We start from the raw sequence: 12,679 nt of genomic DNA, 5'->3' as shown, positions 1-12,679 counted from the left end.
GTCAGAACACAGCCTGTCTCAGTCCTGGAATCATACCCACTTGGGAGACATACTTAAATGCTTATATATCTGTAATGGGTACACTAGATTTTTTATGCCTCCATTCCATTATTGGGTATTTTTCCCTGTGTTTGGTCCTGGGATTGAATCATGAATCTGTAATCTGAGAAGGGACGTGAGAGAGAAATTTTGGCAAAAAAGAATAGGGAAATAAAAGAAAAGTTCACTTTTTTAGTGGATTGAGGGGGAGGAGGGAATAGGGTTAGCAAGATCAGATGGCAGTGTTCTTTTGCCATGTTCCTTGCCCAGTTTGAAGCCTCTCACCCTCAAAATCCATTCTCAGGGAGGGGTAGGGGCTTGTAGAAACATCTGGACACATATACAAGGTCTCTAAGAAGACCAAGGAGAGTGAATTTCTTTCTCTAAAAAGACTAGGGAGAGCCGCACTTTCAAAGGAGAACTCCCAAAAGCGAGATCAGTCACCCACGCAAGAGCAGACCAGAGGAGCCTCACCCCAGCAGAGACCAGGCAGGAGTCCCAGGTCTCTTTCTGCTGCACCAGTGCCCACCCCAGCCCTCTGTGGGGATGGTACACATTCCCTCACCCAGTCAGATGTCTTCTGAACAGAGAAGGGTGAGGTGCCCAAACTCTCAAAGACTGATCATTTTCCTAAAACTCTAAGCCATCCAAAAGATGCATTTAAACTAGGCTAAACACAGAGCTAAACTTCAAATAGTCCAGGTATTTGAGTTGAAGGAGACTGTTTAATGTAGAAGAGACTGAGATTTTGTTAATCAACAATTGCAAGGTTCCTTGTTACCAAGAGGGCTTAGGAAGATTATGTTACATCTAGTAATTGAGGCAATAAATTTATTTGCATATCTGAGTACAATGTGAATAAAATCACAATTCTGATATGCATGACTGGCTATTAATAAAATTATGAATATTGCATGGTGGTGGCATAGGCCCCTTTTCTGAGTCATGTTTCATTTATCATTTTTAAACATATGATTGACCTAGCTTTATGCATATATTGGTCTTTGAAACTCTCTGAAGTAAAGAAATATTTGCATTGACTGAATACATTTTTCATATTTTCTTAACCCCCAATTTTAATGTACTAATACATTTGAGGTGATTTGGAAAATTCCTTTATTTTGTCAGATGTTAAGGAACAATGTGGTAGAGAAAACACTGGACAATGGATCAAAATACACGTGTTCTACTGTTGACTTTGTCACTCACAGCTATGAGGCCCAAGGCAAGAGCACTAACCACTCTGATTATCACTGCTTTATCTACACTACAGAAACAATCATCTTTCATATTCTATTTGTGAGATGGTTATAAGAACAAGTTAAAAAATGTTTGTGAATGTATTCTGAAAATTGATATTGATTTTATCAAGGAAATATGAAAGTATTATTTAATGAAAAACTTTTTGATTCTAATTTACCTATCTAGTGTTTAAAAAATTTTTATTTTGAAATAATCTCAGAACTATAGAAAAGTTACAAATATAGTACAAATAACTCCTAGAAGCTTTCTATTCAAATTTACCTATTTTTAATATTTTACCATATTTTCTTTGTTCTCTCATATATATCCATATATTGTAAACATGCATATAGTTTTTCTGAAAAAATATTCTAAATAACTTGAAAGTACATTATGCTACTTTACCTTTTAAAACTTTAAAGTCCACTTCTCTTTCTTCTTTCTTTCTTTCTAACAGCTCATATTTTTATTGAAGTATAGTTGATTTACAATATTATATTAGTTTCAGGTGCACAATATTGAATCACTATTCAATATTTTATAGATTATAAAAGTTATTATGGTTTAAACATATTTAAAGCTAAAGTCATTTAAAGTTATTATGAAACAATGGTTATATTTCCCTGTTCTGTACAATATATTCTTGTTGCTTCTCTATTTTATACATAGTAGTATGTATCTCTTTTGGTTTTTCTAACATCCTTATTGGAATATAATTGCTTTATATTGTTGTATTAGTTTCTGCTGTATAACAAAGTGAATCAGCTATATGTATACATATATCCACATATACCCTCTGTCTTGCATCTCCCTCCCACCCTCCCTATCCCACCCCTCTAGGTGGTCACACATCACCGAGCTGATCTCCCTGTGTGATGCAGCTGCTTCCCACTAGCTATCTATTTTACATTTGGTAGTGTATATGTGTCAATGCTACTCTCTCACTTTGTCCCACCTTACCCTTCCCCCCCCATGTCCTCAAGTCCATTCTCTATGTCTGTGTCTTTATTCCTGTCCTGCCCCTAGGTTCTTCAGAATAATTTTTTTTCTTTTTTTTTTAGATTCCATATATATGTGTTAGCATACGGTATTTGTTTTCTTCTTTCTGAATTACTTCACTCTGTATGGCAGTCTCTAGGTCCATGGACCTCACTATAAATAACTCAATTTCATTTCTTTTTATGGCTGAGTAATATTCCATTGTATATATGTGCCACATCTTCTCTATCCATTCATCTGTGGATGGACACTTAGGTGGCTTCCATGTCCTGGCTACTGTAAATAGACCTGCAATGAACATTGTGGTACATGACTCTTTTGAATTATGGTTTTCTCTGGGTATATGCCCAGTATATGCCCAGTAGTGGTATATGACCTGCAATGAACATTGTGGTACATGACTCTTTTGAATTATGGTTTTCTCTGGGTATATGCCCAGTAGTGGGTTTGCTGGGTCATATGGTAGTTCTATTCTTAGTTTTTAAGGGAACCTCCACACTGTTCTCCATACTGGTTGTAACAATTTACATTCTCATCAACAGTGCAAGAGGGTTCCTTTTCATCCACACCCTCTCCAGCATTTATTGTTTGTAGATTTTTTGATGATGGCCATTCTGACTGGTGTGAGGTGATGCACATTGTAGTTTTGATTTGCATTTCTCTAATGATTAGTGCTGTGGAGCATCCTTTCATGTGTTTGTTGGCAATCTGTATATCTTCTTTGGAGGAATGTCTATTAGGACTTCTGTTCATTTTTTGATTGGGTTGTTTGGTTTTTTGATATTGAGATGCATGGGCTGCTTGTATATTTTGGAGATTAATCCTTTGTCACTTGCTTCATTTGCAAAAAATTTCTCCTGTTCTGAGGGTTGTCTTCTCATGTTGTTTATGGTCTCCTTTGCTGTGCAAAAGCTTTGAAGTTTCATTAGGTCCCATTTGTTTATTTTTGGTTTTATTTCCATTTCTTTAGGAGGTGGGTGAAAAAGGATCTTGCTGTGATTGATGTCATAGAGTGTTCTGCCTATGTTTTCCTCTAAGAGTTTGACAGTATCTGGCCTTACATTTAGGTCTTTAATCCATTTTGAGTTTATTTTTGTGTATGGTGTTAGGGAGTGTTCTAATTTCATTCTTTTACATGTAGCTGTCCAGTTTTCCCAGCACCATTTATTGAAGAGGCTGCCTTTTCTCCATTGTATATTTTTGCCTCCTTTATCAAATATAAGGTGACTGTATGTGTGTGGGTTAATCTTTGGGATTTCTATCCTGTTCCATTGATCTATATTTCTGTTTTTGTGCCAGTACCATACTATCTTGATTACTGTAGCTTTGTAGTATAGTCTAAAGTCCAGGAACTTGATTCCTCCAGCTCCAATTTTCTTTCTCAAGATTGTTTTGGCTATTCCGGGTCTTCTGTGTTTCCATACAAACTGTGAAATTTTTTGTTCTAGTTCTGTGAAAAATACCAGTGGTAATTTGAGAGGGATTGCATTGAATCTGTAGAGTGCTTTGGGTAGTATATTCATTTCACAATGTTGATTCTTCCAATCCAAGAACATGGTATATCTCTCCATCTGCTTGTATCATCTTTAATTTCTTTCATCAGTGTCTTAGAGTTTTCTGCATACAGGTCTTGTGTCTTCTTAGGTAGGTTTATTCCTAGGTATTTTATTCCTTTTGTTGCAGTAGTAAATGGGAGTGTTTCCTTAATTTCTCTTTCATATTTTTCATCATTAGTGCATAGGGATACAAGAGATTTCTGTGCATTAATTTTGTATCCTGCTACTTTACCAAATTCATTGATTAGCTCTAGTAGTTTTCTGGTAGCATCTTTAGAATTCTCTATGTATAGTATCATGTCAACTGCAGACAGTGACAGCTTTACTTCTTCTTTCCAAATTTGGATTCCTTTTAGTTCTTTTTCTTTTCTGACTGCTGTGGCTAAAACTTCCAAAACTATGTTGAATAATAATGGTGAGAGTGGGCAACCTTGTCTTGTTCCTGATCAGAGTGGAAATGGTTTCAGTTTTTCACCATTGAGGAGGATATTGGCTGTGGGTTTGTCATATATGGCCTTTATTATGTTGAGGTAAGTTCCCTCAATGCCTACTTTCTGGAGGGTTTTTTATCATAAATCGGTGTTGAATTTTGTTGAAAGCTTTGTCTGCCTCTACTGAGATGATCATATGGTTTTTATCCTTCAGTTTGTTAATATGGTATATCACATTGATAGATTTGTGTATATCGACAAATCCTTGCATTCCTGGGATAAATGCCACTTGATCATGGTGTATGATCCTTTTAATGTGCTGTTGGATTCTGTTTGCTAGTATTTTTTTGAGGATTTTTGCATCTATGTTCATCAGTGATATTGGCCCATAGTTTTCTTTCTTTGTGACATCTTTTTCTGGTTTTGGTATCAGGGTGATGGTGGCCTTGTAGAATGAGTTTGGGAGTGTTCCTCCCTGTGCTATATTTTGGAAAGGGTTTGAGAAGGATAGGTGTTAGCTTTTCTCTAAGTTTTTGATAGAATTTGCCTGTGAAGCCATCTGGTCCTGGGCTTTTGTTTGTTGGAAGATTTTTAATCACAGTTTCAATTTCATTACTTGTGATTGGTCTGTTCATATTTTCTATTTCTTCCTGGTTCAGTCTCAGAAGGTTGTGCTTTTCTAAGAATGTGTCCATTTATTTCAGGTTGTCCATTTTATTGGCATATAGTTGCTTATAGTAATCTCCCATGATGCTTTGTATTTCTGCAGTGTCAGTTGTTACTTTTCCTTTTTCATTTCTAATTCTATTGATCTGAGTCTTCTCCCTTTTTTTCTTGATGAATCTGGCTAATGGTTTATAAATTTTGGTTATCTTCTCAAAGAAACAGCTTTTAGTTTTATTGATCTTTGCTATTGTTTCCTTCATTTCTTTTTTATTTATTTCTGATCTGATTTTTATGATTTCTTTCCTTCTGCTAACTTTGGGGTTTTTTGTTCTTCCTTCCCTTATTGCTTTAGGTGTAAAGTTAGGTTGTTTATTTGAGATGTTTCTTGTTTCTTGAGGTAGGATTGTATTGCTATAACCTTCCCTCTTAGAACTGCTTTTGCTGCATCCCATAGGTTCTGGGTCATCGTGTTTTCATTGTTGTTTGTTTCTAGGTAGTTTTTGATTTCTTCAGTGATCTCTTGGTTATTAAGTAGTGTATTGTTTAGCCTCCATGTATTTGTACTTTCTATAGATTTTTTTCCGTAATTGATATCTAGTCTCATAGTGTGGTCATTGCAAAAGATACTTGACACCATTTTAATTTTCTTAAATTTACCAAGGCTTGATTTGTGACACAAGATATGATTTGTCCTGGAGAAGGTTCCATGAGCACTTGAGAAGAAAATGTATTGCCTTGTTTTTGGATGGAATCTCCTATAAATATCAATTAAGTCCATCTTGTTTAACGTGTCATTTAAAGCTTCTGTTTCCTTATTTATTTACATTTTGGATGATCTGTCCATTGGTGAAAGTGTGGTGTTAAAGTCCCCTACTATGACTGTGTTACTGTCAATTTCCCCTTTTATGGCTACTAGCATTTGCCTTATGTATTGATGTGCTCCTATGTTGGGTGCATAAATATTTACAATTGTTAATATCTTCTTGTTGGATTGATCCCTTGATCATTATGTAGTGTCCTTCTTTGTCTTCAGTAATTGTCTTTATTTTAAAGTCTATTTTTTTCTGATATGAGAATTACTACTCCAGCTTTCTTTTGATTTCCATTTGCATGGAATACCTTTTTCCATCCCCTCACTTTCAGTCTGTATTTTTCCCTAAGTCTGATGTGGGTCTCTTGAAGACAGCATATATATGGGTCTTGTTTTTGTATCCATTCAGCCAGCCTATGTCTTTTGGTTGGAGCATTTAATCCATTTAGATTTAAGGTAATTATTGATACGTATGTTCCTATTACTTAATTGTTTGGGCTTTGTTATTGTAGATCTTTTCCTTGTCTTGTGTTTCCTGCCTAGAAAAGTTCCTTTAGCATTTGCTGTAAAGGTGGTTTGGTGGTACTGAATTCTCTTAGCTTTTGCTTGTCTGTAAAGGTTTTAATTTCTCCATCAAATCTGAATGAGATCCTTGTTGGATAGAGTAATCTTGGTTGTAGGTTTTTCCCTTTCATCACTTTAAATATTTCCCGCTACTCCCTTCTTTCTTGCAGAGTTTCTGCTGAAAGATCAGCTGTTAGCCTTATGGGGATTCCCTTGTATGTTATTTTTCCCTTGCTGCTTTTAATATTTGTTCTTTGTATTTAACTTTTGATAGTTTGATTAACATGTGTCTTGACATGTTTCTGCTTGGATTTATCCTGTATATGATTCTCTGTGCTTCCTGGAGTTCATTAACTATTTCCTTTCTCATGGGGTAATTTTCAACTATAATCTCTTCAAATGTTTTCTCAGTACCTTTCTTTTTCTTTTCTTCTTCTGGGACCCCTATAATTCAAATGTTGGTGCATTTAATGTTGTCCCAGAGGTCTCTGAGACTGTTCTCAATTCTCTTCATTCTTTTTTCTTTATTCTGCTCTGTGGTAGTTTTTCCACTGTTTTATCTTCCAGGTCACTTATCTGTTCTTCTGCTTCAGTTATTCTGCTATTGATTCCTTCTAGAGAATTTTTAATTTCATTTATTGTGTGGTTCATCATTGTTTATTTGCTCTTTAGTTCTTCTAGGTCCTTGTTAAACGTTTCTTGTATTTTCTCCGTTCTATTTCCAAGATTTTGGATCATCTTTACTATCATTACTCTGAATTATTTTTCAGGTCGACTGCCTATTTCCTCTTCATTTGTTAGGTCTGGTGGGTTTTTACCTTGCTCCTTCATCTGCTGTGTGTTTCTCTGTCTTCTCATTTTGTTTAACTTACTGTGTTTGGGATCTCCTTTTTGCAGGCTGTAGGTTCATAGTTCCCGTTGTTTTTGATGTCTGCCCCCAGTGGGTAAGCTTGGTTCAGTGGGTTGTATAGGCTTCCTGGTGGAGGGGACTGGTGCCTGTGTTATGTACAATGAGGCTATGCCTGTGTTTGCCTCCGGTGGTGTGTTTTGTGGTGTCTGTGACCTTATTATGATTTTAGGCAGCCTCTCTGATAATGGGTGGGGTTGTGTTCCTGTCTTGCTAGTTGTTTGGTAGGGTGTCCAACACTGTAGTTTGCTGCTAGTTGAGTGGAGCTGGGTCTTAGCGTTGAGATGGAGATCTCTGGGAGAGCTTTCGCCATTTAATATTATGTGGAGCCGGGAGGTCTCTGGTGGACCAATGTCCTGAACTCGGCTCTCCCACCTCAGAGGCACAGGCCTGACACCCATCTGGAGCACCAAGACCCTGTCAGATACACGGCTCAGAAGGAAAGGCAGAAAAAAGAAAGAAAGAAAAGTAAAATATAATAAAGTTATTAAAATAAAAAATAAATATTAAAAATAAAAAGTTAAAAAGTAATAAAAAGAAAAGAAAGGAAAGAGAGCATCCCAACCAAAATACAAATCCACCAATGATAAGAAGTGCTAAAAACTATACTTAAAAAAAAAAATCGGACAGACCGAACCTAGGACAAATGGTAAAAGCAAAGCTATACAGAAAAGATCACACAGAGAAGCATAAACATACTCACAAAAAGAGAAAACGGGAAAAAAAAATATATATCATTGCTTTCAAAATCCACTGCCCCAATTTTGGGATGATTCATTGTTTGTTTGGGTATTCCACAGATGCGGCGTACATCAAGCTGATTGTGGAGATTTAATCCGCTGCTCCTGAGGCTGCTGGAGAGATTTCCCTTTCTCTTCTTTGTTCGCACAGCTGCCAGAGTTCAGTTTTGGATTTGGCCCCGCCTCTGCGTGTAGGTCGCCTGAGGGCGTCTGTTCCCGCCCAGACTGTACGGGGTTACAGTAGCAGCTGATTCGGCGGCTCCGGCTCACTCAGGCCGCGGGGAGGGAGGGGTAGGGATGTGGGGCGAGCCTGCGGCAGTAGAGGCCTGCATGACTTTGCACCAGCCTGAGGCACGCCGTGTGTTCTCCCAGGTAAGTTGTCCCTGGTTCACGGGACCCTGGTAGTGGCGAGCTGCACAGGCTCCCGGGAGGGGAGGTGTGGAGAGTGACCTGTGCTTCCACACAGGCTTCTTGGTGGCGGCAGCAGCAGCCTTAGCATCTCATGCCCGTCTCTGGGGTCCGCGCTTTTAGCCGCGGCTCGCGCCAGCCTGTGGAGCTCCTTTAAGCGGCCCTGTTAATACCATCTCCTCGCGCGCACCCGGAAGCAATGGTCTCTTGCCTCTTTGGCAGCTTCAGGCCTTTTCCAGGACCCTCTCCCAGCTAGCTGTGGCGCACTAGCCCCCTTCAGGCTGTGTTCACGCAGCCAACGCCAGCCCTCTCCCTGGGATCCAACCTCCGAAGCCCGAGCCTCAGCTCCCAGCCCCCGCCCGCCCCGGCGGGTGAGCAGACAAGCCTCTCAAACTGGTGAGTGCTGGTCGGCACCGATCCTCTGTGCGGGAATCTCTCCGCTTTGCCCTCCGCACCCCTGTGGCTGCGCTCTCCTCCGTGTCACTGAAGCTTCCCCGCCTCCCCCCATCTCCCCCCGGGAAGGGGCTTCCTAGGGTGTGGAAACTTTTCCTCCTCAGCTCCCTCCCAGAGGTGCAGGTCCTGTCCCTATTCTTTGTCTCTGCTTTTTCTTTTGCCCTACCCAGGTACGTGGGGGGTTTCTTGCCTTTTGGGAGGTCTGAGGTCTTCTGCCAGCGTTCAGTAGGTGTTCTGTAGGAGTTGCTTCACATGTAGATGTATTTCTGATGTATTTGTGGGGAGGAAGGCGATCTCCACGTCTCACTCCTCCGCCATCTTGGAGGCCTCCCGAGCCTCAATTTTTTTCACCTGTAAAAAATTAATTCCATTATCCCATTTATTATTAGAAATGTGTTATTATAAAGACAAAGTAATCCCCTCCGTGGATTTACAGAAGAAGAGGGCTAAGACCTTGTCTTAACTCCGTCTTTGAAAGCCTGGGCAAAAAAGAATGAGTTGTCGACGGAGAGTCCTAAAAGCAGAGTGCAGGGAGGTGGGAGGAAAACTAAGAGCATACAGTATCGTAAAAGCTAAAGGAAAATTGTTTCCAAGAGGAGTGGTGAACTGTTTTGGCTTTTACTGCTGAAAACTCAAACAGAATGAAAACGGAAAAGTAGCTACTGTATTTAGCAATATGGAGTAGACTGATTACTCTAGTGGATGTTTGATATGAGGGAATATTTGGGAGTAGAACTCAGACTGCAGAAAGGTAAGAAAGAAGCAAGGAAAGGGAAGTTATGAATATAAAGCCACACTCTTGGGAAATTTTGCTGTGAAGGGAAATAGGACAATAGCTAAAGGGGACTTGAGGGAAGGTTGTGAAGATGAGAGACATTTAAGACTGTTTATAATACTGATAGAAAAATGGGGCAAGTGGAGAATACAAAAAGTTAAGAGTTCTTGGTAAAGCAGCAGAGAAGGGGCTTTTAGCATACAGGTTAGGTATTATTGGTCTTGATAAGAGGTGAGGCCCCTTTCCTTTCCTTATTTTGTCCGTAGGCCAGGAGGAGAGGATGGGTACGGATTGAAGCAGGTTTACAGATTCCTTGTGGGGAGCTGCAGTCTGTGTCTCAGGGCTTGTACTTCTTTGCTAGGCAGGAGAGACAGTCACTTGTTGATAATTAAATGGGAAACCTGGGACAGGTTATGGAGAAAATTGGAGATTTGATTAGAATAGAGGAAATTAAAAATGGTCGTGAATAATTATCTGACTAGAAAAACACCTTGGCAGGCCAGGGGCAAGGGCCAGTTAAGGCTGTTGATTCATGCTTTAGGTACAATTCTGTCTTCCTTACTAGAATGCTAAGGTTTGGGAAGTTAAAAGGTATGGTTTTTCAGACTTGTCTTACTCAGGTACCAAATAAACATTTTATAATTGGCAATATTGCCCTTAGTTAATAAAGTGTAACATCTTAGTTATCAAGATCACTGGTAAGCTTTTCCAGTCTTATATTTTAAACTGTTGAAACTATGTCCTGTCTTACGTTTTGTAGTAAAACAATTTAAATACCAAGAGTAAACTCTTATGTTTCAAGTGATGGGATAGTTTCAAAATTATCTGTAGAACTTTTAAAACTAAATAAGGAACAAAACAGCCTGCCAAAAATATATTTTAATATTTTTAAGCAACTGCAATGATGCAAATCTTTCATTGTTCTTTAGACCCTACCTTATTTTACACAAATGTTTCAGTTCCTTATGAAATTTGCTTAAATTATTGGAGTTTGAACCTTGATCCTTGAATTTCTCTTTGTAAAATGAAAAAGTAATGCAATTTTCCATACCTAGATTGGGAGTTAGCTCAATTGGTGGGATAATTTTTAATGTTAGTGGGTGTTTATATATGTTGGTTAAACACTAATGATTTCACTTTTTTCTATAATAACAGAGTATACTTAGGATAATTAAGATAGGAACTATTTCCAAGATTCTGTCTTTTTTCACTTATTTCCGATGCAGCTTTCTATGCTTTAGTGGCCAGGAAGTAGAAGTGGTTTTTCTTTTTCTTGCCAGTAACAGATTTTAAAAGACAATTACAGATGTCTTTTTAGTGGGTTTCGGTTTGGCCTGCTAATCCCTTTCTGCTCTATTTCAATTACATTAAAGAGATTCATGTCCACTGGCTTATGTAACCAATTTTTTATAACATCATCAGCTTTCTTTCTCTCTCACCAGTTTCTAGTATCCTTAAATCATACCCTTAGACTCCTAATACATTATTGATGGGCAAGATTTTTTTTTCAGAGTGAATTAAAATATCCTAATGATTAGGGTGTTCCCATTCAGTTTTGATTTTTTTTTAATGTTTTTGCCACTTGGAAAAGATCAGCTCAACAGCTGGATCTTAATTTTAATCATCTTTTGAATTTTTCTTTGTTTTAGTTTCCTTTGACATGATTTCCAAGAACCATCTGCGAGAATTTGACAATGGTTGCTCTTTTAGAGATGTGCCTGGATTCTAGCTTGGCTGATTGTGTTTGATTTGAAGTTTCAAAGTGGTTTTTAAAGAATTTGAGGTTCCTGCATGTATCTTCTGTTTCTATAAAGACACTTGTAATATGAGAGAAATTGGATCTCTTGGAATGTTTACCCTTAAATAATTTAATAAGAATACATTTTGGGTTTCTTTAATTATTTACATTTTCAAAATCTTTCATGTGTTTTAGCCCACAGAGCACACAGACTTGTCAAAGTATGGTATTTGCAGTGGAGCAGAAGATGAATGCTTTTGGGATCAGACAGCTAATTCTCTTTCTCTTTTTCAGTCGTTTTAAACTTTTCAGAGTAGTTATGCATAGCTATCGATGTTGTTTGTAATGAATCAGTTTCAGTAATTCACAGAAAATAAGTGGGTGCGTGTGTGCATGTGTGTGTGTGTGTGTGTGTGTGTGTGAAAGCATTTTCACAATCACCCGTACCATATCAAACAGCTTTCCTATCTGGGGTTGTATTCAACACCTGCCCAGATATTAGAGCTCCATCTTATTCTTATTACGTGGTCTTACATTCCTTTGAAAACTGGAGAATTTAATTCTTTCATCTCTCACTTGTAAATTTAAAAAAATTTTAAAATTTATTACTCTATAGATTCTCTACTTGAAATGAGCTTATTTTTTATTCATGTTTGTTTAAATCCTGCATCTTTTCTCAAATGGCTTGAGGATACAAGAGTTGAGTTTAAAGAAACTTCAGAAAATAGAGTTTTGATAGCAAGATGCAGAATGTAATTTATTACACTAAATAGAGTGCTTACAGTGATAAAATATTTATTTGAATTTTTTTTTCCTTTTAATCTGATCTGGAAGAGGGCAATAAAAATTCAACAGGCCTGAGGTCATTCAGTGATATTTATACACTGATGGAGAAATATAATACTAACTACAGAATCTAGGCAAACAAGGATTGAAAGGCAACCTCCATCATCATATAGATTGAAGGTTCAGACATATTCATCTCATAGGAGAAAATATACTTAATAAAATATATTTACTTAGTAAAATCAATGGAAAGATTTTATATGGCATTCACTGAAATCCTACTAACTGAACTTAATTTACTACTTTGTTATTTTATCTTTTATTATTCTCTGTTTCATATCTTTTAGTCTCCTCAACTGTTTGGTTAGGTCTCCGAAGGCAGGAACCCTACTTATGCATCTTTGTATTTCCTAAAATATTTCAGAGAAACTAGATAATAGTTAACATTCAAAACTTGACTTATTTAATGAGAAAATAAAATTGAGAATGAATGTCTACAGTTAACTTTTTTCTGTACTAAAGGCAAAATTTTGCCTGTGATGCTATGTGTACCCGAAAAAACTT

This window comes from Stenella coeruleoalba, assembly GCF_951394435.1.
Source record: "Stenella coeruleoalba genome assembly, chromosome: 12".
NCBI classification, from domain to species: domain Eukaryota; kingdom Metazoa; phylum Chordata; class Mammalia; order Artiodactyla; family Delphinidae; genus Stenella; species Stenella coeruleoalba.
This window is presented reverse-complemented; position numbering follows the sequence as displayed.